This window comes from Furipterus horrens, unplaced genomic scaffold, assembly GCF_987537825.1.
Source record: "Furipterus horrens unplaced genomic scaffold, mFurHor1.1.pri manual_scaffold_6, whole genome shotgun sequence".
Classification (NCBI taxonomy): domain Eukaryota; kingdom Metazoa; phylum Chordata; class Mammalia; order Chiroptera; family Furipteridae; genus Furipterus; species Furipterus horrens.
Genome location: NW_028327176.1, coordinates 59,681,488 through 59,707,771, shown reverse-complemented (window position 1 = coordinate 59,707,771; position 26,284 = coordinate 59,681,488).

Below are 26,284 nucleotides of genomic sequence, written 5' to 3'. Positions count from 1 at the left end.
TATAGTTAGTGTAGATCTTTTCAAAATGGCTTATATTTTTCTCCTCCCTACTTTATGTCTAAAAACACTTGCCAAACTCTGGGTCAATAGATGTGTTTTCTTTCCTAACTGCACATAATGGTGACTTAGGCTCCATGCTCAAGATGGGTCTTCTTTTTTTCCTTCTTTTTCTTCTTCATTTCTATTTAAAATAAAAAACAGTTTTATTGATTCTTCAGAGAGGAAAACATTGATTTGTTGTCTCTTGCACGCAACCCAACTGGGGATAGAACTGGCAACACAGGTATGTGTCCTGACCTGGAATTAAACCTGCAACCTTTTGGATTGCAGGACAACACCGTACCAACTGAGCCAATCCGGCCAGGGCAAGACTGGTCTTCTTACTGTGGTCCCCACCCCCCCCCGCTTTTTAAAACATTTTGCTAGCAATGGCCTAATAAACCCTTTCTTTTAAAAAAGATATGCAGAGTGGAAGTTAATTTTTTTAAACATGTTTTAAAGTTATTGAAAAAAAAGTTATTTTTTCAGCAAATATCTAAGACTTCAGTGTTTGAGTCTGTCTACCTGTACACACTGGCCCAAAGAAATGCACAAGCAGAGTTTGCAGTATAGAAAGTAAAATAGTTTAATATTGAACTGGCCAATGCTGAGAATGGGGAGCTAATTTTCTGAAGACAGTTCCTCCATTGCAGGTAAGTTACAGATTATATAGGGCAAAATCACAAGACATAATAGGATGGGGGTGTCCAAGGGTGTGCTGGGAGCTGAGTGGTTGGTGGTAAGGTATGGGTAATAAATCTGTTTTCTGTTGCCTTGTGAGTTGCTGATAATCTAGAGGAAAGGCTAGCTCTATGAGGGACAGGGAGATGGGGAGGAGGAGGGAGAGGAATAATTTCTAGGGCTAGGATTTAAAGCTAAATTTAATCAGAATCATAAGGACCCTCCGTTTCAAATAGCAATATCAACATTTCTGTTTCAACTGTCATTATTTATCTTACTATTATTATTATTTCTCAACATTTATATATTATTCCTGTGTTAGTAACATTTGGAAAATGGTGCTCTGTGCCACCAGGTAATCAAACAAAACAATGTTAAAACCAAGGTGCCAAATAGCTTCTACTCTTTAAAAGTAAAGGTTACTTTTGTAATCATTTTCTCAGTATTTTTGTGAACAAGAATCATTAAATCGTTTCCTAACTAAACTCAGGGACTTCTTATACAAATAAGAAATGGCTTGTTTTCAGAATATAAAGTTTATTTTTGAAGTAAAGTTTTAGGTTCCATGAAATCTCTAAGCCTGAAAATGCAGCTATGGAAAATTCTTGTTGGAGCCCCAAAGTAGCTGCTATAAGCATTGAAGCACACTCCGAGTGTGACATTCCCAGCTTGATGACTTGATGCCTTAATTTACTTATATGGTGTTCTTCAAAGTGATTTTGTAGCTTTGGGTAAGAAACTGAAACCAGAGTTACTGAGACACAGATAAGTGAAATTTACACTCATGAACAAGGAAGATTGCTATAATCATTTTCAGGATGAAAAAAATTGACCCCTGACAATATATCAAACTTCAAATATAGAAGTTTACTATGGCTTTTAAAAAGCCAACGAATAAACTGAGCATTTGTTCATAGAAAGAATTATTGGCAAATGGTTTAATTAAGGTCTTGTTGACTGTTTTTTAACAGTTCAAATCATTTGCTTAATTTGAATAAAAACTTCCTAAAATAACGCAATCATGACTTTCTGCTGAGAGGTTCCCTGTCCCTCAGCTCCCTGCACACGGATGAAAGAATTGACTCAGAAATGAATTGTCAGAGGAGAGAGAAGTGCGAGTGTCTCTCATAAGAGATCACCGGTCATTTTTTTCTCAGACAGGGTGTTTATTGAGTTTGTTACATGCAGAAATGCACGGGGTAAGCATGCGGATCTCCACTAAGTGGTTGGGAGTAATAACAAAGGGAAGCATAAATCAGCATAGGGAGATAGGCAGCAAGACTGTGAGGTGCCAAGGCATATCACAGAAGTCCAGATGCCGCTTTTTACTTAAACATTTTGTTTTCACATCCTACTGATAAGAATTTGGGGCTACATAGAGCAAGCAGGCTTCATCAGCTTCAAAGGGTACATTGCATTCCTTTTCTACTTCTAAAATCCCCCAGAGTGTGGGACTGGCAGGATGGTATGTGGGGCACAGCGGCTACAGCCCTCTGTACCAATCTCACACATTCTGCTCTTAGAAGGTAATTGCTGAACTCTGCATTCAGGTAGTATTTGCCCTTTGATCTTCAGGGGCATTTCATTCGAAAGCATGCTGGATCACCCAGGACAACACTGAAGGGAAAAAACACAAAACAGCTTTAAAGGAAGACAGTTAAAATAATTGCTAATTGTGGAGCAGAGTTGAGAACAGAGCCCTCTCTTTCTTTTGCTTTTGGTATTACCTGGCTTTATTACTTGAAATAGAGATCCCTTGGGTAAATATCAGAAATCTGGCACCCTATCTCTATCTGACACTTGGGTGCTTTTCAACAAACGGGGACAATAGGGTGAGTGTTGAGACCTCAACCATCACTTCACCCTCAAATTTATGTGTTCATACAGAGACTCCAAATTGAAATAATGTATTTGAGGCCATGGGAAAACTCAGTTTCTCATGATATATTTGATCACTAATTTTAAACAGCCACTGGTGATTCTAGACTACTACTGGGAAATTTGTCAAATGGTGATTTTTTTAAGTACCATCATTCATTTTAAATTTATTGTTAAGAATTACAGCATTTAAAAATTGAACATAATCTCAATTATTAGGTTTTTGTTTTTCTTTGTGAGCTAGGTAAGTTAAGTATAAACTTTGTTTGGAAGAACAAAGAAAAATGGAAAGGTAAAAACCCTGAGAGCAACAACAGCAACAAAACAAAAAGGTGTCTGCCCTTATCATATATTACATTATACTATAAAGCTTATGATATTAATATTGGCACATACTCAGAAAACAATGGAAGAAACTAGAACATCTGGAAGGAGGTCCAATTACATATGCAAATTTACTAAATAAAAAAATGCCATCTCAATTAGTTAAAGAAACTTTACTAAACATACATATTAAAAAATATAAAATTAAATCTAATGTGTACACAATATATCACTATAAATTTCAAATGGATTAGATAATTAAATGTAACAAATGATACCATTCAATTATTATTTTAAAAATGAGGAAATTGCCCCATAGGCCGGGCTGAAGAAAACTCTTGTAAACATTCTAAATGCAAGGGGGGAAAAGAAAAATACAAATAGGACTACAAAAATCAAAAGAGAAAATTTTCAATAATACTACATATATAAAACAATATTATTATAATTATATTTATATATTAAGTGAATATAATCAGAATAAAAATAAAATTATACACTAAAAATTTTTTAATTTATATTAGATTCAAAGTTTGATAATTCTAATATACAAAGAACTTGAAAAAGGAAAAATCAACAATCTTTTAGAAGAAATAAGAAGAATGGACAGATTAATCATAGAAACAAAATGCATATAGCTATTAATTACATAATGCAATGGTCACCCTGGAACATAATAACAAAAATGCAAAGTAAAAAGTACAAGGGAAACATTTTTTATCATGTAATTAGGCAAAAAATTAAAAAATTTGACAACATACACTAATTGCAAGGTTGTGGGGGAATAGGCACTGTCATAACTGCTGGCAAGAATGCAAGCTAGTATAACATCTTGGAAAAATTTGGTAATATCTAGCAAAATTACACATACAATTATACTTTGATTAGCAAGACACACTGGACAAAAAATAAAAAGACAGATGTACTATTGATAAATGATTATAAATAACAGGCTGGTAGAATAAAATGTAATACAGAAACAAAATGACATACTAGGCAGCTATAAAAAATCAGGTATCTAGTTATATATTTTGATGAAATGATCTTTTTTCTTTAAGTATATTTTATTGATTATGTTGTGACAGTAGTCCTAATTTTTTTTTTTTTTTTTTTTTTGCCCTTTGCTCTCCTCTTCCCAGTACCCACCTTCCCTCCAGCAATTTCATCCCCCTTAGCTCATGTCCATGGGTTGTGCATATAAGTTCTTTGGCTTCACACTTTCCTATATTATTTTTAATATCCCCCTGTCTATTTTGTACCTACCAATTATGCTTCTTAGTTCCTGCACCATTTCCCCATTTCTCCCTCTCCCCTCTCTCAGCTGATAAACCTCCAAATGAGCCCCATACCTATGATTCTGTTCCTGTTCTGGTTGTTTGCTTAGTTTTTTAATTTTATTTATTTTATTTTTTAGATTCAGTTGTTGATAGTTGTGAGTTTGTTGTCATTTTAATGTTCATAATGTTGATCACCTTTTTCTTAAATAAGTCCCTTTAATATTTCATATAATAATGGCTTGGTGATAATGAGCTCCTTTAGCTTTACCTAATTTGGGAAGCACTTTATCTGCCCTTCCATTCTAAATGATAGCTTTGCTGGATAGAGGAGTCTTGGTTGTAGGTCCTTGCTTTTCATCACATTGAATACTTCTTGCCAGCCCCTTCTTGCTTGCAAAGTTTCTTTTGAGAAATCAGTTGAGAGCCTTATAGGCACCCCTTTGTAGGTAACTCTCTGCTTTTCTCTTGCTGCTTTTAAGATTCTCTTTATCTTGAGCCTTTGGCATTTTAATTATGAGGTGTCTTGGTGTGGTTATCTTTGGGTCTAGCTTTTTGGGGACTCTTTGTGCTTCCTGGATATGTATGTCTATTTCCTTTGCCAAATTTGGGAAGTTTGTCTTCATTGTTTTTTTACATAGCTTTCAATTTCTTGCTCTTCCTCTTCTTCTGGCACCCCTATGATTCAGATGTTGGCACGCTTAAAGTTATCACAAAGGTTCCTAATACTCTCCTCATTTTTTTCAATTCCTGTTTCCTCATTTTGTACTTGTTGACTGTTTTTTTCATCCTTATGTTCCAAATTATTGATTGGAACCCTGGTTTCCTTCCCTTCACCATTGGTTTTGTTTGGATTTTTCCTTCATTTCACTTCTTCCCTTATGCGTTTATCGTACTTAAGCATATCTGTCAAGTCTGTGAGCATCTTTATTACCAGTGTTTTGAACTCTGTGTCTGTTAGGTTGGCTATCTACTCATTTGTTAGGTTGGCTGTCTCCCCGTCACTTAGGTCTCCCACTGGGACCTCAATTTATTCCCCCATTGGGCCATACTTCTCTGTCTCTTCATCTTGACAGGTTCCTGTTTTTGTTTGCCTCTGTGTCTAAGGTAGAGCTGTCACACATATTACATTTGAGGGACAGAGCCTTAGGTATTCATCAGTACAGGGTGACTCATTTCACTACATTGTGGCGCTGTGTGTGGCAGAGGGGCCTGAGAAGGAACAATGCTACTTGCTCAGCACTTGCCCCTTTTCCAGGCACTTCTCCTACTTTGTATGGGATTGGTGCCTCTCTAGCTGTTGTCCTGGCCATGGTTCCCAGAGTGGGTGGGTTTGCAGATGTTCTAGGATTGTAGGGGCCCTTTAGACAAGCAGACTCTGCTGAGAGACCAGTAGTTTCTTCCTCTGCCCCAACCCCAACTGGTTTGCACAGTCAGAAGCAATGAGGCATTATTTTCCCTGGCGCTGGAACTGTGAGCTGTGTGGTCTGGTCTGGTACTGGGAGTACTCCGCAGGTGCCCTCCTGACTTTTTAAATCATGTGACTGTACTTTTCACTGGCCTGCAGCTGCTACCATTGCTGCCACCACAGCATGTCCTCTCTGCCCTGGCTCTGCCCCTCCTACCTATCTGGGTGAGCATTTCTTCTTTATATCTTTGTTTGTTGGACATCCATGCAGCTAGATTTTCTGGAACTTCTGGTTGTCTCTAATTTTGATGTAGTTGCATTTCTTCTTAGTTGTGGAGGGAGATGCAGCATGTCTGTCTAGGCCTCCATCTTGGCCAGAAGTCTGAAGTGATCTTTAAGATTTTTTTTTTAATAAAAAAACACAAGTAGAGAAAAATATTATGATATACTACTTTTTAGACAAGGGAAATCTGACTCTATTTACATATTTGATTGTATATGTTAATGAAAGGATATTTTAAATAATATATACAATAAAATTACCCTAGGTATTAAGTTATACTTAATATTAATTTTTTCATTTTAGTTTTCTGTACTTTTTTTAATGTTCTATAATTAATATTTAAATGGTAAAATAATAATATTAATGTAAAAAATGAGAAATGAGAGAACCACTTTGAATGAACAAGGATATATATATATATATATATATATATATATATATATATATATATACATAAACATGTATTTTCAATATCTTTGCAAGTTAGAAACTGAAATGATATGTGCTTTAAAATTAAAATGGGTTTAAATTTCAGCTCCAACACTGGCTTGCAGAGTGATGTTGGCAGGTCATATGTCATATCCCTTCTTGGGTAGTCATACATTTTTTAAAATAAATAGAAAATGTTATTTTTAAATGGTATTAATGTTACTGTAGTTAGCTAATTATTAATAAAGAGCAAAGGGAATTAAACATTGAGGCTAGTAAACTGAGGAGCATAAGCCTGTTTGCTTCACCAAAAAGCTATAGCTTCACACCCCAAGGGATCGTAGCATTGTGCTGCCAAGGTGATTAACACTTTATCCTTTCCTCCTCTGATACCAAATTATTAGGGGTAGGGGGCTAGGGGGAGGTGTTTGGCCATAGAGACCTGTCAGGTAATACAATGGCCTCATGTGTTTAAGCGGTCTCTCTTTCCCAGAAGCACACAACCTTTTGGGTTTAGCAGATATCAGGGCCTGTGTCAGACTGTGTGGGCTCAAAGGACTAAGCTTTAAGATGAAGCAGGAACTCTGAACACTAGCTTTTGTTTTGGCCTTGCTGGAGACATGGCTGAACTTTTTCCATGGAGGGATGGATGGACAGCCTTCCAGAAGAAGAAACCATCTTACCACACCATGATCTCCCATCTCCAATATGTGAGTTTTTGGTATGCTTTCCTTGTGATCCTGTGGAAGAGCCTTAGTTCTACCATCAACATTGGTATATTCAACATCATAGAAATGTAAAAAGTAAATGAGTGGATAACCCCAAAGAGCTCTGAGCACAAAGTAGGACCTAAATAGAAACTAATTATTTTAAAGTTATTTTTTATAATTTTAAATAAAATGTTATGAATAATGAAAAATCTTGCCAAGGAGAAGACATTATTTCATTAACACTTCCATTTAGCATTTATACATTATACTTTTACAATTTTCTCAATTCTATCAATATAACTTTTCAGTTCATCTTGTGTCCTTCTTTTCTCCTAAGAAAATAAACTTGTATGCTAGAATAAAGGCAAAATTTTCTTCTACTCCTGTAAAGCAGGAAAGAGGAAGGACATCTCTAAAATCAGAGAAGGAAAACTCTGACTCCAAAAAACCTCCGCTGCCTTGCGGCATACCTCTTCAGGGGAAAGGCTAAGGGAGTAAACCCCGACAGAAAATCTGGAGCCGGAGTCCCTAAGGCGGTTTGACATTGTAGTCAACACCGGCAACTCCTGCGGCGCACCTGAAGCCAAGCTGTATTGACTTCGTCTTTCCCTTGGACCCTTCAGCTGCGAAGAGAGGGGGGGTCTGCTGCATGGGCAACAGCAGACCCTCCATATCACCCTGCCCAGGCTCTGTAGCTTCAGTTTCACTTGAGAGGACACTCCAGCGTCATCGCAAGATGTCGACTCAACACGGGAGGAGACAGATACCGGTTATAAGCTCATCCGATTGGTGAGGGAAACGAGCGCCAGGGGTCTCCTCTGACGGTGGGAGAGGTCATCGCACCTCACTGGACAGCTACCGTCTCGCCATGGCTCGCCAGCCCCACTGGGTGCATGGGGATCAGAGAGGCGCCTCTCGAAAAGTGGGCCACAAAACACCCACACCAGTTAATTCCAAGCAAACAACAAGAAAGAAGCCTCCGGCTCTTCGCCTCGCTAGCTGGAACATCAGGACCATGTGCCCCGGACTTACTGCAGACCTTCCGTGGAGCAAGGGTGCCAGGAAAACCGCTGTCATCGATAGGGAACTGGCACGACTAAACATCGACATTGCGGCTCTACAGGAGACCCGGTTGGCCGACAACGGAACTATCAGAGAAACCAACTACACCTTCTACTGGCAAGGGAAGTCTCCGGACCAACCAAGACAGCACGGTGTTGGGTTCGCTGTGAAGAACACGCTTGTTAACTCCATAGAGCCACCCACAGGAGGCACAGAGAGATTACTTACCCTCCGATTGTCAACAACTTTCGGCCCAGTCAGCATTCTTAGCGCGTATGCCCCAACCCTCTGCGCCACCACCGAAGAGAAAGAACAGTTCTACCATGCACTGGACGAAGCGTTATCCAAGATTCCCAGAAGTAACGCTCTCTATCTCCTTGGAGACTTCAACGCAAGAGTAGGAGCCGACCACATGGCCTGGCCCACCTGCCTTGGAAACTTTGGGAGAGGAAAGATCAATGAGAATGGTCAGCGACTGCTTGAGCTTTCGTGTCACCACGGCCTGTGCGTGACAAACACATTCTTCAAGTGCAAAGAGATCCACCAGGTGTCATGGAGGCACCCCCGCTCCCGCCATTGGCACCAGCTTGACCTCGTCATCACCAGAAGAACGGATATTGGCAGCACCCTCCTCACCCGCAGCTACCACAGTGCAGACTGCGACACGGACCATGCCCTCGTGGTAAGCAAGGTGTGCATAATGCCGAAGAGGTTGCACCACTCCAAGATGAAGGGTCGCCCACGCATCAACACCAGTTGTGCCAGCAACCCAGTTAAGACCCAGCAATTCATCAACAAGATGGAAGATGCACTCGGCGAGGGAGTGGCGGCAGATGACATTATCGAATCCAATTGGCCACGTCTCCGCGACGCCATATACAACTCCGCCATTATTTCTTACGGGAAGAAAGAGCGGAAGAACGCTGACTGGTACGAGGCTCACTGGGAAGAAATGGAACCCGTGATCGAGGCTAAGAGGAAGGCCCTACTGGCTTACAAGGCCACGCCCACTCCCAGTACACTTCAAGCTCTACGGGCTGCCAGGAACAAAGTCCAGAAGACCGCCCGCCACTGTGCCAACACCTATTGGCTAAACCTGTGCAGAAGCATTCAGGAAGCCGCCGATATAGGCAACGCACGAGGAATGTATGAGGGTATCAAGAAGGCAACAGGCCCAATCCCCTCCAAGATCGCCCCCCTTAAGTCCAAGACAGGTGAGGTCATCACTGACCAGGAACAGCAAATGCGGCGGTGGACCGAGCACTACCTCGAGCTGTACGCAACGAAGAACACCGTAACAGACACTGCTCTTAACGCCATCCCAGACCTACCAGTCATGGAGGAGCTAGACACCCCACCTACTGCGGCAGAGCTCGGCAAAGCCATCGACCGCCTCGCTTGCGGGAAAGCACCAGGAAGCGACGGAATCCCTCCAGAAATCCTAAAGAGCGGGAAACCAGTCCTGCTACAGCCGCTCCACCATCTACTCTGTCGCTGCTGGAAGGAGGGTTACATCCCCCAGGATATGAGAGATGCCAACATTATCACCATGTACAAGAACAAAGGAGACCGCAGCGACTGCAACAACTACCGGGGCATCTCTCTCCTCAGCGTCGTCGGCAAAGTATTCGCCCGGGTCGCTCTTGCCCGCCTGCAGACCCTTGCTTCCCGCGTCTACCCAGAGTCCCAGTGTGGCTTCAGAGCTGGCCGATCAACAGTGGACATGATCTTCTCCCTACGCCAGCTGCAGGAGAAGTGTCACGAGCAGCATAAACCACTCTACCTCGCCTTTATCGACCTCACGAAGGCATTTGATCTGGTCAGTCGAAGCGGACTCTTCAGCTTGCTACGGAAGATTGGCTGTCCACCACATCTGCTTGCTGTGGTCATGGCCTTTCACGACAACATGCACAGCACGGTGTCCTACAACGGCGCAACCTCTGAGGCCTTCCCAGTCAGCAGCGGAGTAAAGCAGGGCTGCGTCCTCGCGCCTACGCTGTTCGGAATCTTCTTCTCCATGTTCCTCCAATACGCCTTTAAGGACTGCAGCGAGGGTGTCTTCATTCACACCAGATCCGATGGCAAGCTCTACAACCTGGCCCGTCTACGAGCCAAGACCAAAGTCAAAGAGGTGCTCATCCGTGAGATGCTCTTCGCCGACGACGCAGCTTTGACATCACACTCCGAAGAGGGACTCCAGCAGCTAGTCACTTGCCTTTCCCACGCATGCAAGGAGTTCGGACTAGCCATCAGCCTGACGAAGACGAACGTTATGGCTCAAGGCACGGGGACTCCCCCATGCATCACCATCGACGGATACACCCTGGAGGTTGTCAACGACTTCACTTACCTCGGGTCCACCATCTCGAGCTCTCTGTCAGTCGACCTGGAGGTCAACCGGAGAATCGCCAGGGCAGCCACAGTTATGGCCAGACTGAACCGGCGAGCGTGGAACAATTCCAGCCTCACTGAGAAAACCAGACTGCGCATCTACCAAGCCTGCGTACTCAGCACTCTCCTCTATGGCAGCGAGACGTGGACCACCTACGCAAGGCATGAAAGGAAACTCAACAGCTTCCACATGAGGTGCCTGCGACGCGTCCTGCATGTCGCCTGGCAGGATAAGGTCCCCAACACCGAGGTGCTGAAGCGAGCCAATATGAGCAGTTTGCATGCAGTTCTTAGCGAGAGACGCCTCAGGTGGCTCGGCCATGTCAAAAGAATGGATGCAGGCCGTATCCCCAAAGACCTCCTCTACGGTGAGCTAGCAGAAGGCAAGAGGATGAGAGGGCGCCCAAAACTGCGGTTCAAAGACATCTGCAAAAAGGACATGACACAATGCTCCATCAATCTCAACACATGGGAAGTTCAAGCAGACGACCGCCTAGCCTGGAGGCTCGCGGTCAGGCAAGGTACGTCCCGCGCAGAGGCTGCGTGCAACGAGGAGGCGGTCCAGAAAAGATCGAGGCGGAAGCAGCGTCAACAGCAGCAACAACAGCCATCTGCCTTCACCTGTAACAAGTGCGGCAGGGATTGTCACTCCCGAGTCGGACTGCACAGCCATTCTCGGCGGTGCAGATAGACTCTCAGGAAGCTACGCCATCGTCTCTCGAGGAAGAGAAGAACCCTCATGGCAGGAAAATGCTTGCTATGTGACTCAGAAACAATGGGACACATTACCTATTGAGCTAACAGGCACCTGCCTGAATATCTCTTGTTTACCATACTTAATTTAATTAGTCTAAGGAAGTATACTAAGATCTTTCTCCTGAAGCAGGTTTCCCTGTTTAAATCTCTTGGGAAGAAAAGAGGAGGGTGGGCAGATGTTCTTTCTGAGTCTTTTGTATCTTAATAAAAAGCTTAAAATCAATATCCCCAAAAGTAGCTTCAGGGCAGCAGAATTTCGTTCTCTTCACAAGTTCTTCCTCCATAACATCTGTACTATTCATCAAGGACAAATTTTGGCCCAGTTCTGTGTGAGTGGTAGGGCTCCACATTTTCTGTTTGTTGGTAGCACAATGGAAAGTGAAACTGGAAAATATCCATGGCCTAACCTTTTTTAATTAGCATTTTTTCCCTTCTTTTCTTATGTCTTGGTATGACCTGATCCCTTCAGCTACTGGGAGTGCTAATAAAAAGGGTAAAAATGACTGAGCAAATTAATTTCAAAGGAAAAAATGCATTTGCTGGTAGGAGTATATAACTCAGAATTAAATGAAGGTAAAACACAAACATATGCACAAACTGTAAATAAAACATTGAAAATAAATGATTCCCTTTAGCATAGTTTGAAATGAGTACTGGTCATGAAACAAAGGTTATGGTTTCACTCCTGAAATGAAAGGGCTGTTTAGCATTGGGAATGGCATTTTAAGACTCCACTTCTTCCTTTTGTAGGCCATGAAGTAAGTTGCTGATGGGTGATTTTGTTCCTTTATTTCATCCAAAGTTGCTAATAAAATGCATGGTAATATAGGGATTAAGAGTAAACACTTGGTCAAGGGACATATTTTGTAGTTCTGGGATAGACATAAACTGTAATTGACCCTGGAACAGAGATGTGAAGCCTAATGCAGATAGACAACTAAAAAGTGCTGTTTGATGATGATGATGATTGGTTTGTTTTCTTTTTTACTTTCCCACTGATCAATATGCTTATCCTCAGACATGTTTTTGATTACTATGGCTTCATAGTGTTAGGATAATGTAAGAACATCAACCTGTCTTTTCCAAAATTGTTTTGGCTAATCTAGTAGGTTGTTTGTATTTCCATATACATATTACAGGAAATTTGGAAGTTGTGATAGAAAGTACATTAAAATTATAGTGAATATAGAATGTCTCTTGATTCATTTATATCTTTTTTAAAATTGCTCAGTAATATTTTATAGTTTTTAGTTTTTACATTTTGTTAAATGTATTCCAATTTAAGTGGATTTAAAAATTTTTATTCTCAAATTGTATTGTTAGTATTTTGAAATGCAATTTATTTTTGTATATTGGCCTTGAATCCTGCAACCCTGATAAACTTTTTTATTGATTCTAGCAGATTTTTCCCCTTCAAGTTTTATACATATGGAATCATGTCAGCTATAAATAAAGATAATTGTATATTTTCAAATTCAATCTGGATGTCATGAGCTTCCCCAGCCACCCTTATTGCACTGTTTAGAACCTCCAGTAAAATACTGGATAGAAATGGTAAGTGTGAACATCCTCACTTTGTACCCTTTGCCATCAGTCCCAATTTGGCAAAGAACATCCTAGGCAAAAATATAAGTTAAATGTTCCATTTCCTCATTGTTGTAGTAAGTTCTGTATCACATGACACACTTTGTGTGGAATGGCTTTTCTTAATTGTCTTCTCTGCTTGATAAAATCTGCCTTTTCACTTCACTCTTTCTTGCATGAAGCCAAAATACTCTTGGCTTGGGGCGCAAGTCCCCACTAGAGACTCAGCCCTCTGGCATCAGAAACATGAGGAAGAAAATTCCCAATGAATTTAAATTTAAATTTAATTCATTTTTAAGTAGTTCAAATTTCTATAGATCAGAGTAATATATATATGATTTTGGAAAATGCACTTTAGCTGCCTCAATAAAAATATAATGTATATCCTGAGTTTTAAGTAATTTGTGGAATCAAACTAAATTTTTTACAAATAATGAATATATTTAAGTAATTATCCCTAAAACAATTATGGGAGCTAAAAAATATATTAATACTTTTCTTCTCACCTTCTAAGTGCTGGCTGGGCTAATAACCAAATTCCTAGAGACAGATTAACTGGAGAAAATAATGGTTTAATACATACATGGAGAATTCACATAGACATGATAAATCCATGAAAATTGCCAAAGACAGTAAGGCAACATTGGGTATATAAGACACTGAGAACAAAGGAGAAATGTGTGGTAATGGGATACTAGATTTCAGAAGTGAGAATGGATGATCTATAGATAGTTGAGGAAGAGCATACATGGCAGGAGAATGCTTGCTAAGTGATTCAGAAACATTGGAATGCAGGGTATTAGCTAACAGGCACCTGCCTGAAATTCTCTTGTTTACCATACTTAATTCAAATTAGGCTAAGGCAGCATCCTAAAATTTCCTTCCTAAAGCAGGTTACTCTGTCTGAATCTCTTGGTCAAAAAGCCTGTGAGAGTGAAAGCTTCTGTGTGTTTTGTTTGTTAATAAACAGCTTAAAATATATATCCCAAAGGCAGATTTAGAGGAGCAGAATTTTGGTCTATTAAGTCAATCTATATTAAATTTACCACTAATGTATGGTATTTATAAAAATATGTTATTACTAATTTTAAAGTGACATTTCTTCTTAACACTTTTTTTCTGAGAAAAAGTAGAATAATAGTGATTAGATTTTTCTAGTATAATTAAGAATAATAAGGGAAAATAAAAAAGACAAATTATTAATAGATAAGTTTATATGACAGTAGTTATAAAATATATTAAATATATCAAAGAACAGTATATACAAATTTGGTAAAATATACTATGCCATATTAAAAATGTCTTTCTATATAACAGAAGAAATAGTGTAGTCACTCATTTGATTTTTAAAGATCACAGAATACAATGAAAAAATAGTCAAAAATTTGCCTCTATAATATCATTAGTACCATATTGTATAAAGGGAAATTTATTTTAAAGCATATAGAAAATTTCTATTTGGCATGAGTTGTTGCAGGCTACAAACAGTGAGGCATTCCCATACAATTTTTACAATGTAACAACTTTTAGTGGCAACACCTAATAAAGGCCAGCCTCCCCCAGACATATGCATCTCACCCCACGGTGAATGATAATCTGGATTTAGATGCAATAGTCACAATGATACAGCTACTCATGGTCCAAACTGAGTCATGTTTTTATATTCTTATAAACTCAGATTCATAACTTAGACTAAATGTTCAAATGCTTCCACTGAGCATTTATATTTTTAAATTTGAATAAAGAAATGAACGCGAACAAAAATAAATGCCATAAATGGAATAAACATGGTTGGGGATATGAACACAATAGGTTATTTCCAATATTTCACAGGGTACACATAAATCGTACTTCCAGAATTATAGCACCAGTTGTCACATGGACAAATGTTTCTGTCATTTGGGGGATGAGATCAAAGAACTAGTAGATAAATGAGAGACAAATATCAGAGGACCATAACACTTAAATTGAAAATGTTTAATAAATGATGAAATTTGATTATTGATAATAAAATCAGTTGACCTGTAAGCCCCAATGTATCAATATTAGAATCTATTACTCTAATTTCCAGGGCTATTTTTTTTTTAAATGGGAGTTTTAGAAAGTTCTATGTCTTGAGCCAAAGGATTATACCCTAAATGTACAATTGCAGGAACTATGTCAAAGAATGGATGAAATCCTTGCCTAGCATAGATCTTTCCTGAGTGCCTCTCAATTAAACCTATTTACATGACTACCTAATCTATGTACATGTAAGACTGTCTTGCTCTGGTATTTATATATCAGAGTAAATTTTCTGAATCTTCATTTGGTTCTATTTATCATCCCACATTAGCCCATTTTTGATGTTTATTATGACAACCCAAATACTTTATGAAGTAAATGTGATTAAATATAATGTCCACCTTTAATCATGCAGGTGATAAAAGATAAATTGATGAATGATAGAGTAACTGAAAAATATTGGAGATATAAAATGTAGCAGATCTGAAAATTTGTTAAATTCAGAGTTATTTTATCCATTACCATATCAAAACACTTAGCACAAATTGAGTCCTGGTAGTTAGTTATTACTTCATCCTGTTAAGTGTTTATATAAGTAACACACTGGAAGAAAGTTGTTAGTTATTTCCCTTTCTTCTATTTCATGATTATTTGTATGAATTCACTTTAGTAGAGCATTTTTCCTTCCCTTTATTATGCATACATAAACATACACAAACTATGCTCTAGTAATCACAATTTGTTTTTTACATTTTATTATGAGCTCCCATACTCTAAATGCTCTGAAAATTAATGTATAAATATTTTTATGGTTTACTGTAAAGTCATTAAGGTGTTAAAATATTTCAAAGTATAGTACACAGAAGGGCATTTTGAATTTTGTATTGTATTAAACATCTCAATACAAATCAGAATGTAACATGGATTTTAAAATGTCAGTGATTTTTATTTAGCAGAAATAATCTAAACAGGTAAAATTGGCTTCCATGCAATAAAAAAAACAACAAAAACCTGTATACTTGTTCCTTCCCTATTACTCAACTTAAGTTCTGTCTCTTTTAAACACCAACTGATTCACAGTACTAACTAGAGCTAAGGTCATCTGGGCATTTACAATACATGATAAGATATTAAATGTCAGAAGAGATGTTGCCAGAGGAAATAGGATTCTTCCATAATACTGCAGAAAATGCATTTCAGGGGCACATGCATAGGAGCATTTGAGATATAGTGGTAAGATTTACTGGCGTGTAAAGAAAGGACTGCCCCAGGTCCACCATGCTCGATGTCATCCATGCCCAGGTGGCTCAGCTCTTTTTTGTTTTGGAAGAAATCCAGCTTCTGGGGCCACAGGCCCACATTTGTCCCCAACAAGCCCAGCAGAAGGGCCAGGACACAGACCTGCCATGCCATCAGCTCAGAATCCAAGGCTCCAGTAGTTCAGTCGCATCTCATAACCCAGGGCTGTGCTTTGACTTTCGTGGCTGCTGAAGAGAAAGAGCACCTTGGTTTTATGTTAAGATTTGATTATATTTCCTTGGGCTTGGGAGAGAGAAGGCTTTCTTTCAACTATCCAATATGTTTCCTGGGTCTTCTGGGGTTTCGTGCCCTTAAACTGTCTCGTCTTTTTATCAGAGTTCCCCAGACTAGACTTCTCTCCTTTACGGTCACCATATAGGCTTTTACTGCTTATGCTTCAGCAGAGAAGTGTCCCTTACACTGTTTACCCTTCCCCTCCTTAATCTGAGGGAACAGGCTGGTTGTTCCCTGGGGAGATTGGCAAGCCAACCTCCTGTCTACTTGGAGATTCTGCCTGGCAGAGGATGAAGTTGGGCTCTGGAGTGTATGTTAAAGCTGTTGTTTCCTAGTTAATCTGGCTTAGTTAGACTTCTGGCTCCCTTTTATTTCATTAATCTCTAACTTCCTACTGTAACAGAAATGGTCATTGGAAAGATTTCTTTCTGCATCAGTACATATATTTGAAATTTTCAATATTTAGATTTAGGTTATTTTCTTCAATTTTTGCTATTCCTTACATTCATTTTGTCTTCTGTATATTTTTGATGTTATCATTGCATGAAACTAATTCAGTTATGATCAAATCAGGTAAAAACTAATTATTAAAAAATTGACAAGATGTTTTAAGTTAGTAAAATATTTACTTTCATCCTTTATATAAGTCTAAAATATTGTAGGAACCCCCTATTAAATTTGCATTCTAAGCCATGTTTTTGCTACCAACCTGATGTCCACTGCTATCTATATAGATAATGTTGCATGAACTACTAGGAAGAGACAAATTTTCAGATCAGATGGATTTGAATTTTATACATTTCTTAACTTATTGGAGACTCAGTTTACTTTCCTGCAAAAAGACTCACTAGATTTTTCATTCTTAACCTGTAAAATAAAGAGAATAATTTCTGATTTCAGCAACACTGAAGAGTAAAATAATATTCTGCAACCATGGAATGCTGAAAAAAAATTTAAAATATATGTAGCAGAGTTCAACATCAACAAGAAAAAAATATACTGTTTGTGAGGATGTCTGATTTTCAGGACTACAAATGAGTGGAGCTCTCTCAGCCACCATGGGAGCTCTATTTGATGACTTTGTGGGCAACTGGTTGTGGAATATAAGCTGTGTGAACAAGAACTCTGATATTATTAATCAGCAGCAAATAGAGACTTGAAGCCAAGTTCTTCAAGCAGGACTAAAAAAGCTCTTAGAAACTAGAAACAAGGATGAAATGTCTCAATCTGATAAAAGAGCATCTATGAAATCTATAATTAATATCATCGTCGTCGTCGGCAGCCGTCAGTCTCGAGAGACGATGGTGTAGCTTCTTAAGAGTCTATCTGCACCGCCGAGAATGGCTCTGCAGTCCAACTCGGGAGTGACACGGTATCTGTCTCCTCCCGTGTTGAATCGACATCTTGTGATGACGCTGGAGTGTCCTCTCCAGTGAAGCTGAAGCTACAGAGCCTGGGCAGGGTGATATGGAGGGTCTGCTGTTGCCCGTGCAGCAGACCCCCCCTCTCTTCGCAGCTGAAGGGTCCAAGGGAAAGACGAAGTCAATACAGCTTGGCTTCAGGTGCGCCGCAGGAGTTGCCGGTGTTGACTACAACGTCAAACCGCCTTAGGGACTCCGGCTCCGGATTTTCTGTCGGGGTTTACTCCCTTAGCCTTTCCCCTGAAGAGGTATGCCACAAGGCAGCGGAGGTTTTTTGGAGTCAGAGTTTTCCTTCTCTGATGTGCCCTGACTGGAAGATCGAACCAGCGACACTTAGCTCGCAGGCCGACGCTCAATCCACTGAGCCAAACCAGCCAGGGCTAAATTAATATCATATTTAATGTTAAAAGACTGAATGTTTTCCCTCTAAAAGCAGGAACATGGGTTTCACCACTGATTTAGCAATATAGTAAGTTCAAAGTGTAATAGGATAAGTAAAAACTCTATATGATGCATACAATTTAGAAAAGAAGAAATAAACCTGCATTTACAATTAATATAATTCCCTGTACAGAAATATCCCAAAGAATCTACAAGAAAGACATTAGAATATTTTTTTAAGCAAAGATGTAGCATGCAAGATTTATATGCAAAATGTAAGTGCTTTTATATATGTCTAACAATGAACAATTAGAAACTGAAATGAGACTTCCGGCCAAGATGGAGGCTTAGACGGACGCGCTAGGTCTCCCTCTACAACTAGAGAGGAATACAACTACTTCAAAACAAAGGATAACTAGAAATTCCAGAAAATAAAACTACACGGAGGCCCAACATATGAAGTTATAAACCAGCGGCGCTCTTTGGGCAGGTAGGACGAGAGAAAGGGGGCGGAGCTGTTTGCGGTCGCACCTGGGACAGCGGCCGGGAGAACAACCCCGGCTGCAGTCGAACCCCCGGCAGCTCGCGACCCCAACGCTGGGGAAAGCAGCCACCACATCGCCTTGAACAGTGAGGCCCAGGGGGGCGGGAGGACGGATCCCGGTCTCCTAGCGGAATAACTGTGTGAATCCATCTTGGACCCCCGCCCCCAAAGAAAGCGCCACAGGGCTGCGAAATAGTTCGCGGACAGGCGCCGGTCGCTGGCCTGTGACGACAAAGCACCACGGCACAACAAGAAAGGCTGCCAAAGGGCGCCGATCGCTGGGTCATTACGAGTACACAGGCACTGCCCCCTACAGCTGGCCCAAGAAAACAAAACGCATCTGTCAAAATGAGGCAGACAACTATAGAAATCCCGGTGGCACAGCTCACCAGGCAACAGGTGGAGAACCTGACAGATGAACAGATAAGAAACCTGTCAGATGATCACTTCTGGGCCATTGTTATCAGGTGGCTTACAGAATTCACAAAAGATTTGGAAAAAGATGAGAAAGAAGCGAAAAACACTCATAACGAAAGGAACAAAACCACATACGAGACAGATGGTGAGGAAATAAAATCCAGAGTTCATTTCAACAAACCGGAATATGGAGAAGGAACAGGCAGTCAACCAATGCAGCGAGAGGAAATGGGAAGCAACGATGAGAGGATCAGAAACCTCTGGGACAGCTATAAAAGGCCCAACATAAGAATCATTGGTTTGCCAGAGAGCGAGGAAGATGAACTAGAACTTGAAAAATTGAGTGAAAATATAATAAAGGAGAACTTCCCAGACTTGGGGAGGGAAATGGACTTGCAGGTCCAGGGGGCACAGAGAGTTCCAAAGAAGCTGGACCCAGGGAGAGCCACTCCAAGACACATTATAATCAAAATGTTGAGGATTAAAGATAAGGAGAGAATCTTAAAAGCAGCAAGAGAGAAGAAAAGAATTATGTACAAAGGGGTCCCAATTAGACTATCAGCTGACTTCTCAAGGGAGACCCTGCAGGCAAGAAGGGACTGGCAAGAAATATTCAAAGTAATGAAAATCCAAAACCTACAACCACGAATACTCTATCCAGCGAAATTGTCATTCAGAGTAGAGGGACAGAGAAAGTGTTTCCAGGACAAAATAAAACTGAAAGAGTTCGTTAGATCCAAACCACTGTTGTATGAGATGTTAAAGGGACTGGTTTAGAAAAAGGAGGATCAAGACAATGAAATCTAAAATGAAAACTGCATCACAAGAAACAACAGAAGCTAGGGAATTGAAACAAAGGCAAACTAAACAGGCAACCAGACTGGAAAGAGAGCTATGGGTATCGGGAACATGTTGGGGGGAGGTCAACGGGGAGGGGGAATGGGGAGAGGGAGGGAGATGATATAGGCATTAAGGATCACAGTAGGAGGGAATGGAATAGACAGAGAGAGGTTGAGAAGAACTGTATGCACAACTAATGGACATGATCTAAAAGGGGGGGACAACTGGAGGGAGAGGGGCCACCGGGTGGAGGGGAGCAGAGGGAAGGGAAATTGACACAAATGTAATATTATAATCAATAAAACACATTAAAAAAAAGAAACTGAAATGAAAATTAGTACCATTTAAAATAGCACATAAATTATACTTAAGTATTAAATCTAATAAAATATATGTTGGATCTGTATCCTAAATTCACAGATGACTTGGGCAAGAAAACAAAGATTACCTCAATCAATAAGGAGATACACATATATCATGTACATGGGTTGGAAAAACCAATATTGTAAAACTGTCAATTCTCCTCAAAATTATTTATAGATTTATCATAATTCCAACTGAAATCACAAAATGATTTAGCCATAAAAAATCAGCAAGCTAGTTCAAAATTAATGTGGAAAGGTAAAAGAATAAGAAAAATCTAAATGATTTTGAAATAATTACAAAGATAGGACTCTAATACCCAAATTTAAGACTGACGTTAATTATAATAATCAAGACACTGGTATTGGCTAGAGGAACGATAACACAGAAATGAAACAGAATAGTCTAGATATATACCCACACATAAGTAGTTAATTGATTTTCCATATACATACAAAAGAAATCAAATGAAGAAAAACATATTATTTTCAGCAAATGGTAATGGAATATTTGGATATCCACATGAAAAATTAAAACAAAAGCTTTAATACCTCACCTTTATAAAAGTTAATTTAAAAAATTATAGATCTAAAAAAAAATCTAAAACACTAAAACTTATGGAGGACGATAGGAAAAAGTCTTGTAACTTTGAGTTAGTTAAATATTTCTTGTTCAGAACAACAGCAACACAACTCATAACAGAAAAAAAATATGGAATTTGTTTTTATCAAAATTATGAACTGTTGCTCTTCAAAAGATAATGTTAAGAGAATGAGAACACAAGACATGAATTGGTAGAAAATGTTTTCATTATTTATATGATAAAGGAGTTGTAATAAGAGATATAAAGAAATCTCAAAACTTAATAAAAATCTTCAAATCAGTTTAAAATGGTATTTTGGGGCCATTCTTTGAAGAAAGCAGCAGAGATGATACTCAGATCGCAATTAAGCATAAAATATATGCTCAGTATTATTAATCACTAGGGAAATGCAAATTAAAACCGTGAGATGTAGTTGCACATTTTTTTAGAAAAGGTAGTAAAGCAACAAAAATAAAACAAATTTACAAGCAAAAAAATTCATAACACAGTAAAACAAGCAAACAAAAATTATTATTCCACCAAGTACTGGCATGTATGTAGAAGAACTGGAAGTCCCATATACTTTTGATGGAAATGTCACATGTTACAGCCATTTGGAAAACACTGTGGTGATTTCTTATCACATTAAATATTAACTCAATACCCTAATAGTGAGGCTTGAGATTTTAGCCCCTCTCCCTGAATGCACATAACTGGTCAAGTTGGAGCTGAGGAAACATGGGTTTTGCATGGAAATAAAAATTGTGAAATCTAAGAAGTGTAATTTATACTAAGTGGAGTTGCATTAATGAATAAGGGTTAATAAATAAGAATTTTTAAAATGCATGAGTCAAGTAGTTATACATAATAAGTACTTAAAAATACATGATTTAAAAATATTAAGGAGAAACAAGATGGTGGAAGAGTAAGTGGAAGCTACGCTAACCTCTTCCCAGAACTAGTCTGGATTTGCAATTTAATTTTGGAGAAAGCATCTGGAATAACTAACCGAACACTAGCTGGAGAGAAGTCTTATAACCACAGAGAGACAGAAAAGGCTGCTACATCACAACATGAATGGTAGGGAGTGCAGAGACAAGGAAGGGCTGGCTGGGCTAGCATGTGTGACAGCTGAAGGGGCTGAGAAACAGCTCAGCAGCCAGGGGTTCCCCCTAAGAAGGACAGGGTCTAAACCCCAGCTGAACTTCCCAGCCTACAGCAACAGAGTGGAAAGTAAAATAGTATGCAGCTGTGAAAAGCAAAAAGCCACAGGGTTTCTTGCTAGCTGGAGAGAAAGAGCTGGAGAAAAAGAGCTCTTAAGTGGATCACATACAAAAATATTTTGGCCCCCGCTTACCCTGGGCTCGAGCAGAGGGAAGGCAGAGAGGACTAGAGACTCTTGGGGAGAGTTTGGTGTGGTAGCTTTGAGGAGAGAACTGGGGAAGAGCCAACTGGGTCCCAGTGCTGACTCATCCCCAGTAATTCAGGCAGACCATCCGCCCCCGCCTCCAAGTGGCATCAGCCTGAGGGGAAGCAAAGCCCAGCCTACAGGAATTAAGCTGCCACACCCATGTTCCTTAAGCCTGACGGCTAATCACAGATTGAATAGATTAATAACTAAATGAGTCAGACAAAGGCAGTAGATCCCTGGAAGTCTCCAAAAGGCTGCCTAGGCCCAGACTGGTACAGGATCTGATGCCACCAGAGGCAGATCCAGGAAGTGCAGATCATTCTAAGAAGCACCAACAAACAATAGGAATCACAAAAATGGGGAGACAGAGAAACAGCCCCCCCCTTGAAAGGAAAGGTAGAATCCCCAGAAAGAGTGCTAAATGAAATAGAGGGGAGCAAACTATCAGATACAGAATTCAAAACATGGATTATGGAGAAGCTGAATGAGCTCAGCAGAAACTACAAAGAACTCCAGGGAAACTACAAGGAACTCCAGAAAAACTACAAGGAACTCACAGAGAATTACACGAGCATGAAAAAGGACATAGAAGCTATCAATAAGAGCCAGGAGGACATGAAGAATTCGATCTCTGAATTGAAGAACACAGTAGAAGGAATTAAAAACAGGCTAGAGGAAGCAGAAGATCGGATCAGTGAGCTGGAGGACAACGTACACAAAAACACCCAGACAATGCAACAAAATGAAAAAAGACTGAACAAGACTGAAGAGGTTCTAAGACAGCTGCAGGACAACATGAAATGTAATAATATCAGTATCATAGGAATTCCAGAAGGAGAAGAAGAAGAGCAAGGGATAGAAAACCTCCTTGAAAAACTAATGACAGAAAACTTCCCTCACATGAGGAGAGAAAGAGTCACGCAAATCCAGGAAGCACAGAGGGTCCCAATGAAGATGAACCCCAACAGGCCCACCTCAAGACACATCATAATTAAAATGGCAATATTAAAAGACAAAGAGAGAATCCTAAAAGCAGCAAGAGAGAAACAACTAATAACATACAAGGGAGCTCCAATAAGGCTATCATCAGATTTCTCAGCAGAAACACTACAAGCCAGAAGGGAATGGCAAAAAATATTCCAAGCAATGAAAAGCGAAGGCCTACAACCTAGAATACTCTACCCAACAAGACTCTCATTTAAAATAGTAGGTGAAATAAGGAGTTTCCAAGACAAAAGAAGGCTAAAAGAATACATCTCCACCAAACCAGCATTGCAAGAGATGCTAAAGGGTGTGCTTTAAGAAGATGAAGAAACAGAGAGAGACAGAGAAGAACACAAGTACAAAGCGGGGAATGACAATGAATAAGTACTGAAAGAAAGAGGGAACTTCTACCATTTGCAACAACATGGATGGAACTAGAGAGAATTAGGCTTAGGGAAATAAGCCAGACAACAAAAGAAAAATACCTTATGCTATCATCTATTACAGGAAACTAATGAACAACACAAACAAATGAGCAAAATTGAACCAGAGGTATGTAAACGAGGAATAAAATAACAGTAACAAAGGGGGAGATGGGAGGGAGAGAAGGGGGTAAGAAGGTGAAGGGTCTAGTCAAAGAACATGTATAAATGACCCATGGGCATGGGCAACTGGGTGGGGACTGAATGTGGGAGAAGGGGGGACAGGGTGCAGGGAAGCAAGAGGGGAAAAAAAGTAGGACAACTGTAATGGAAAAACAAACAAAAAAAATTTTTAGTGGGGAAAAAAATGATACTATAAAGAATGGAAATGTAAGTTCAGTGAATATTAGAAGGACAAGGATTTTCCTTCACACTGTATATTTTTCCTCTCTATCTGACCCCTCCAAAGTTTGGAGTAATGACATAAGTTTCTTTGCATAAAACTAATAAGACCAGTTGTTAATAGAGGTTTTTTTTTTTTTTTTGACTAAGACTTTGACTGGAATGTCATGCCTAAAGGAGACATGTTTGGGCTCTGGTTGTTACCAAAAAGCTCTGAGGACCTGGGATTGACTTTTGAAGGTAATAAAAGCCCATGAGATAAAAGGTTTGGTACCTTGGTTGGATATGCAGTTCATGGCAATCTCTCTAGGGAAGGAATGAAGGTTGTTTTCCTGAAACATGGCTAGAAGGGACCTTAAGGCACAATGGAAAACCAGAAGGACTTGGAAAAGGCAGGTGTGTACAGGCAAGGCTGAATGCCAGGTATGTGGCTCAGCTTCTGTGCCCTGAAGGGCAGACTGAAGGTCACCCTGAATGTCCCTTGTGTAAGTTCCAGCAAAGTAGAACTAAGGATCGTAAGTGATCATTTGCTGCTCTTGTTGTGTTTATGCAAATGAACAGGATAAATTAAAAATGGACTGAATGCAGTCCCCTTAATGACAAGTAAGGTAATCTCAGGGAGAAAAATCGTTATTCAAGGAAAATCACAATGATCAGTGGCAGAATATAAAGTAGTGCAGCTAACTGTCTTTAAAGTTTGTTTTCATTTAAAACTTGTTTTCATTTGAAAGTTAAACTATGTCTGTGGTATCATCAAAGATGTTTAATTTACAGGCAAGAAGAATGTCAAATGCCTTGCAACTGGATGTCTTTCCAATAAGACAGTCTTACAGATTTAGAGACTTGTTTGTGGGTTATGTTACATAAATTAACATGTGTTTTCTGTTTTCAAAGGGCATAAGCCTATGATATCATTACCTGAGTGATTGTCTGTACCTATAGGCTTCATTTAATCCTGTCTGCAGCGCTGCCTCCTGAGACTCAACAGTTTGGCTGAACTAAGTGGCTGGGTTGGTGAAGAATGGGGTGGTCTGTGGGCTTCACTATACAAAACTGGTTTCTCTTTTTTATCCTAATGGCTTAGACAGAAAGGGCCCAGACGTCTGAGAGGGGGAAACCAAAAATATTTCCCTCAGCTCAAACTAAGTATAATGGGCAAAAGAGTTTTGGACAGGTGAGATGTACCTGGCACACCTTCCTCCAAAGAAGTCCTTTTTTTTCCCTAATGTGGGACATTAAAAAATTAATCCCTGCCTTTTGTCATCTAGTGGTTATGGATTGAATGATGTCTTTTAACCCTGTTGTCAAATCTGTTGCCTCCAGAATACAACAAGGATGCCAGACTGTTAAATCAAGCACGCCATTGTCCAGGCGCAGCCAACCGACCTGGAGTCTGCACGATCCTTCACCATGTGGGAAGGCAACCCTCCCCTCCACACCGACACTCTTATTAGGGATTTCTGGACCCAAGGGTAGGTAGGACGATGACCATGTCCAGCTTGAAGCAGTAGAGGAGCTCAAGATGTTCGCCCATTTTCCTTTATAAGATTATAAAGCGTTTTAAGTCTGATAGGGAGAAATTGTTATTTTTTTATTGTTAAAATAATTGATTAATTAATTGATTTTTAAAAAAGAAGAAGAATATGTGAAAGGGTGAGGCAGGAGAGCTTGTATTTACAACTCATGGGCATGGACTTTGGGGGGGATTGTTGGAGGGGAGCAGAGGGAAAAATATTGGAACTATTGTAACAATATAATCAATTTAATATACTTAAAAAATAAAATAAAAATATTAAAATAGTTTAAAAGAGCTCAAATATGAAAACATAGCAAAAGTAACATAGCCAAAGATTGAAGTGGTATACTGTAATGTCAAAATGAGATGTACTACAAATATATTAAAGGGCTGATGGGTGTGGCTCAATTAGTTGGGCAGTGTCCCTCAAAGTGAAGTGTTGCTGGTTTGATTCCAATCAGGGCACTTGCCTAGGTTATGGGTTTGGTTCCCTGTCAGGATGAGTACGAGAGACAATAGATCTACGCTTTTCTCTCACATCAATGTTTCTCTCCTATCTCTCTCTCCCTTCCCTTCTCTCTAAAAATAAATAAATAAATAAATATTTTAAAGTATTAAAACATTAAAAAGATAAAAATTTAAGA